A 6,069-nucleotide genomic window follows, 5' to 3' on the forward strand; every position below is an offset into this window, starting at 1 on the left:
GCCTACCATGGGGGACCTTATCAAATGCCTTATCAAAATCAATGTATATGACATCAACTGCTCTATCTTCATCTACACACTTAGTTACCTCCTCAAAGAATTCAGTCAAATTGGTGAGGCAGGACTTACCCCTCATGAAACTGTGCTGACTATCCTGGATTAAGCTGCATCTTTCCAAATGGTCATAAGTCCAATCCCTCAGGAGTTTTTCCATTGACTTATCGACCACCGAAGTAAGAGTAACTGGTCTATAATTATCAGGATCATTCCTATTTCCTTTCTTGTAGAAAGGAACAACATTTGCCAACTCTCCAGTCCTCTGGCACAATCCCTATGCAGAATGAGGACCCAAAGATCAAAGCTAAAGGCTCCGCAATCTCATCCCTTGCCTCCCGAAATATCCTAGGATGAATCCCATCTGGTCCAGGGGACTTATCGACTTGTCAGACTTTAGTGCCATTACTTTTTCTCTGGTAATCGTTATGGTTTTAACTTTGTCTCTTGATTTTCTGCCATTTTTGGGTGCTTTCTGTGTCTTCTACTGTGAAGACAGATATAAAATACTTGTTCAAGCTATCTGTCATTTCTTTATTTGCCATTAATTCCAAAATCTGACTCTCAAAGAACCCAATGGCTGTTTTCAGTAGGGGCCCTTTGAGTAGAGGTCATTGGGAATTAATAGCATTAGCAACACGAGCTAAACTTCCCTTCCACCTTTTTTTTCAAGCCCAAAATAGTTGAAGTTACAACTAAAACCTCTCTGCTTCTGTGCCCCTCTCCTCCTCTGAGACACGAAGGTTGGAGCTGTTGTGGATAGTTTGGAGGGATGTCAGAATTTGCAGTGTGACATAGACAGGATGCGAGACTGGCCGGAGAAGTGGCAGATGGACTTCAACCCGGATAAATGTGTAGTGGTACATTTTGGCAGGTCAAATGGGATGAAGGAATATAATATTAAGGGTAAGACTCCTTAGCAATGTGGAAGATCAGAAGGATCTTGGGGTCCGGGTTCATTGGACTCTCAAATCGGCTTTGCAGGTAGAGGATGTGGTTAAGGAGGTGTGTGGTGTACTGGCCTTCATCAATCGAGGAACTGAGTTTAGGAGTCAGGAGATAATGCTGCAGCTGTATAAGACACTGGTCAGACCCCACTTGGAGTACTGTGCTCAGTTCTGGTCGCTTCATTACAGGAGGGATGTGGAAGCCATTGAAAGGGTGCAGAGCAGATTTACAAGGATGTTACCTGGATTGGGTGGCATGCCTTATGAGGATAGGTTGAGAGAGTGCGATCTTTTCTCCTTAGAAAGACGAAGGATGAGAGGGGACCTGATAGAGGTGTGTAAGATGATAAGAGGTATTGATCAGGTAGACTCTCAGAGGCTTTTCCTCAGGGCTGAAATGGCTGCCATAAGAGGACACAGGTTTAAGGTGCTGGGGAGTAGGTACAGAGGAGATGTCAGGGGTAAGTTTTTCACTGAGTGCTGGGTGAATGGAATCAGCTGCTGTCGGTGGTGGTGGAGGCAAATTCGATAGGGTCTTTTAAGAGACTTCTGGATGAATACATGCGATTTAATAGGATTGAGGGTTATAGGTAAGCCTATTTGGTAGAGATAAGATCGGTGTAACTTGTAGGCTGAAGGGCCTGTTTGTGCTGTAGTTTTTCTATGATTCTATGATTATTTTTATCATGCCTCTGGTCAGCTGACCTAAACACACACACACACACACCCCCACCCCCACCAACCCCGTCTCTTTACTTCAACATTGGTGTCAGGTTTTATTTAATCGTGCTCCTGCGAAGTGCCTCGGTGCATTTAACTATTTAAAAGTTGCCACAGAAATAGAAGGTTTTTTAAACTGTAGTGTTCCTGTCACTGCCAAGCTTATTTCCTGTTTATCAGACTGAAAATCAAAAGTGATTCATGTCATCCAACTCTTCATTTGCTTTTAATAAAGACAAAACACCTTTAACACAACAAAAAGTACTTAATGTTACAAAAACCCCAGCTTGTTTCATGGGCCAATGAAAACAAAGAGGCTGAGTTGGGAAAAGGGAGACATCGAGAGAGAGCTCAAAGTTTGGTTAGAGAGATGGAGAAATTGAGGGAGGGGATTCCAAAACCCAGGAGACCATCTCTCACCTGCTTTCCCACACAAATCTCCTTCAGTTCCAGCCTTTAAGCACCCTGATTTCCTCTGCGCCAAGTCAGTTACCTGTCAAACAATGCTCTGGAATTCCTTCTCTACCTTTTCTTTCATTTGCTCAAAACCTACCTCTAACCAACCTTTTTGGCCACCTGCTGTAGTACCTCCTTTGGTGGCTGTGTTAAATTTTACTTGATAATGCTCATATGAAGCACCTTGAGACATTTTTGCTGTATAAATACAAGTTGTTGTTGAAGTTGAAAGGATGGTTGAAGGGTATGCACAGGCAGAGGAATGAAGAGTTCCAGGATGAGGATCAGGAGTCAGTGACAGCTTGTCACTTGTGTGTCTGGGAAGCTGACATTACTTGGACTGAAAAGGTTTTAATTTTCTAAGGAATGCTGCCTTTGTCAAAGGCATTAACATAAAAGAGAGGTGTTGGGGGAGAGAATAGTCAATGTCAGCTAATGAACCTTTGATCTAAACTCTCAACCTTCCCTTTAAGACGAAAGCAAACTGTTTACCTTTAAGGCCCATCCCCCACCCAGGCTGTCTTTTGTTTGGTTTAACCCTGGAGATCAGTTTTTAAAAGCCTGCGAACAGGCTGCGCAGAAAGTGTGATCAGGAAAGCTCCAGCTGGGAGTTCACTCGTTGCTGCTGTTTTTCATTGGCTTGAGAGCAGCAGGGAGAAGAATTAGGTGAGTTGACACATAATATGCTTGGTAAAGAACCGAGAGTGACAGTTTGAAAGAAACACCCTGAGTGGATTTGAGAGAGAAGTCAGGAGGAAGTGATGTAAAGGATTTAAAATGGAACAGTGAGGAAGGACGCCACAGCCTCGCTGCTTCCTCATTCTTCCTCTCTTTAGAAGTGATAAATTTGGAAAATTCTGGCAAAACCTAATTTTTACACAGGGAGGCAAGGCAGTAGGATTATTTCAGACTTGTGATGAGATGTAAGTACAGTTGTATTGAGGTATCATGTCCAGAGAAGCAGGTCAGAAGTTAACTTGCAAAAGATTCTTGAGCTCAAGGGGAAGCTGGACTAGTAAATTTGAAAGAATTCATCGATTTGTTGCACGTATCTGCTTTTGATATTTCCTGCATTTGTTGCTCACTGTCTGCACATTACAGCCAGTTGCTCAGTGCTAATTCTAAAGCTTATTCCTGTAATTAGACTACTTTTTCCTTTGCGGAGTTGACTGACTGGGGATTTCTCACAGTGCACCAGTATTTGTGGTGGGGGCAGAAGATTCGAAAGAATATTCCCATCAGGACAGACAAGTCATTAGAGGCACAAACTCTGTGTCATCTTGTCTCCCTGTGGATAAGTTGTCAGGTTTGTTTTCCTGGATACTGTGCTTACCTGGGGGTGGGGAGGTTTGTCCCGAGGAGTATGTCAACATTTGCCACGGTTTGCAGGAAATTCCATGTTTTAAGGTCTCGGGGAGCATTTGTATCGCCCCCCCCCCCCACTACTTTGTACCCCAGGCAGACACCACTGACCATTTGCCATCATCACTTACAAAAGCATTTCTTAAATGTATATTTGCATATTAGGCAAAACAAGATACTGCAGCTGATGGAAATCTAAAATAGAAAATGCTGGAAATACTCAGCAGGTCTTGCAGCATCTGTGGAGAGAGAAACCAAGTTCTGATCAAAGGTCATTACCTGACTATTTATCTCTCTGCAGATACTGCCAATCCCACTGAGCATTTCCAGCATTTTCTGTTTCTATTTAATGAGATATTAGGACAGGAGACCAAAAGTTGGATTGAAGAAGTAGATTTTAAGTAGAGTCAAAAATAAGAGAGTGTCCTGTGGAGAAATTGGGGAGCAAGTTCTCAAGCTTAGGACTAGGGCATTTGAAGGCATGACTATCAGTGTTTCAGCTATTAAGATTGGGGATAAGCAAGGGACTCGAATTGTTCAAAAAGTCCTTAATTGGCTGTAAAGTGTTTTGGGATGTCCCAATATCATGGAAGGCATCGTTCGTTCTTCTTACTACAAATGCGTCCCACTATTTGTAGTGTAGATCTTATTTCCTGGGGTTACCTGGCCTGAATCTAATGTGGCTTGATGTCACATTTTGATTAAGAGGTCCTTTGAAGCACTTTAGAACATATTACTACATGAAGGGCACTAGATAAATGCAAATAGTGCAGCCTCTATCTCTGCCATGATCAGTTTTGGCCTAGTAAATTGGAAATCAAATGTGCTTTGTGTCACCTAACTCTGTACTTTTAATGCCAAAGCATCTTTAACAAAACACAGAGTCTTAAATATAACCAAGGTCCCAATGTGTTTTGCAGGTGGATGCAAAGAGGCCGAGCTGGGAAAGGAGAAGCATGGGGACACATCTAGCTAAAAAGCTTGGCCAGAGAGGTGGGGAAGTTGTGAGAGAGGATTCCATAGTTTAGGAGTTTGATGCTTTTTTTTAAGGTGTCTATGTCCTACTGTTCTCTGTTAAAACTGTTCACCTTTTACAGGATCATCTTGATTGCAAAACTCATTTCTTTTCTCTACTGCAAATCCTCCTTGACCCTCACCTCCAACAATAAGTACAAAGAGCTCATGAATTTATGTCGTTAAGATCGCGACCATCTAATCAGCCAGCTTTCCTCCTTCACTCCTACTCTGTCCTATCCCTGAAATCTCATTGTTAATTTTTCCTATCTCTTTACACGTCCCCTCTGATCTCAGTTTGTCCAGGAACCTCACCTCTGTTGCCTATCCCCACTAAGCTGCTGGCCACCCATTTCATTTCTGTTTTCAATGTTGGTTGATATTGTTAACGGTTCTTTCTATTCCGTACTATTCCCCTCCCCTTCAAATGTTAAATCATTGCCCCTTTCAAAAAGTAAATCGATCATTGACCTCATTGTCCTTGCAAACTACTATCCATCTGGATTTAGCTATCATCTCCCAAATCCATGCCCAGTTTTTCTGGAACTCCATGTTTTAATTCCTCCAATCAGATTTCTGCCTCATCACGGCACCAAAATGGTTCTTACTAAATTCACAAAAGACACCCTGTGTGACAGTGACCAAAGACACATTATCTTTCCTCATCCTCCTCAACCTGTCTGCACCTTTTGACATGTAGACCACACTGTCCTCCTCCACTGTCTCTCCACTGGTGGGACTGAATGGTTCTGTCCTTATCTATCTAATAGTGAACAGAGAATAATTTGCAATGGCTTATCTTTTCAGTTCCACAGTTATCTCTATCCCCCATGGACCTATCCTTGATCTATTTCTCGCCTCTCAGTGACAATATCTGAAAACAGAACATTCATTTTCAAGCCAGGTCTACTTGACCACCATCTCTCTTGACTCCTCCATTGTTGCTAAATCAAATGACCACTTCTGGATGCGCAAAAATTCCCTCCATTTACTGGAAGACCAAAATTCTAATGTTGCTTTATGAGGCTGAGTGTTAAATTTTGCATGAAAACATTGCTGTGAAGTATTTAATTACATTAAAGGGTCTGTACACATACTTATTAATTGCTCATTTTGTGATTATATTGCCATCATATTTCTTCCCCGTTGAGTGGCATTCCTTGCATCCCAGAAGGAGATGTGTTGCTCTCAATTGGAATAGTTGTACCTGATTTTTGCAATAATCCATCTTGTTTGTCATTAGATTCTATCTTGCCTTGAATGATGATGCTGGGGCAAAATAAAAACATTTGTACATTTTGCCATTGTGACCGCATACTGTGTTGGAAAGAACATTTTTTGAGGCTGAAGAACGTAGTAGATTCAAGTCTGATTTGTACACATAATCCAAGTTGGCACATCTAGTGCAATATCAGTGAATGTCATAGGGAAGTCGTTATACGCTGTCTTAAAGGTGTTGTTCTGTCATTCAGTCAGAACATGGCAATCACTGTTGGTGTTGTGACCTAGGGGCTTT

General features: G+C 42.1%; 1 protein-coding gene across 2 annotated transcripts in view; it reads left to right on the plus strand.

The window, feature by feature from the left end:
- Positions 1-6,069, plus strand: part of LOC145354518 (uncharacterized) — a 67,121-nt gene that overhangs the window by 44,932 nt on the left and 16,120 nt on the right. Inside the window, exon 1 of one of the 2 annotated variants that reach the window (XM_080205953.1) lies at positions 2,731-2,843. The exons of the other annotated variant lie outside the window; for it this stretch is intronic. The gene's annotated coding sequence lies outside the window, so the exon portion shown is untranslated. Of the gene's footprint in view, positions 1-2,730; positions 2,844-6,069 lie in introns of those variants that run through there. 2 annotated transcript variants of the gene reach the window in all.

Source organism: Carcharhinus amblyrhynchos, chromosome 17 (genome assembly GCF_965287045.1).
Source record: "Carcharhinus amblyrhynchos chromosome 17, sCarAmb.v2.hapA, whole genome shotgun sequence".
In the NCBI taxonomy this organism is placed as follows: Eukaryota; Metazoa; Chordata; class Chondrichthyes; order Carcharhiniformes; family Carcharhinidae; genus Carcharhinus; species Carcharhinus amblyrhynchos.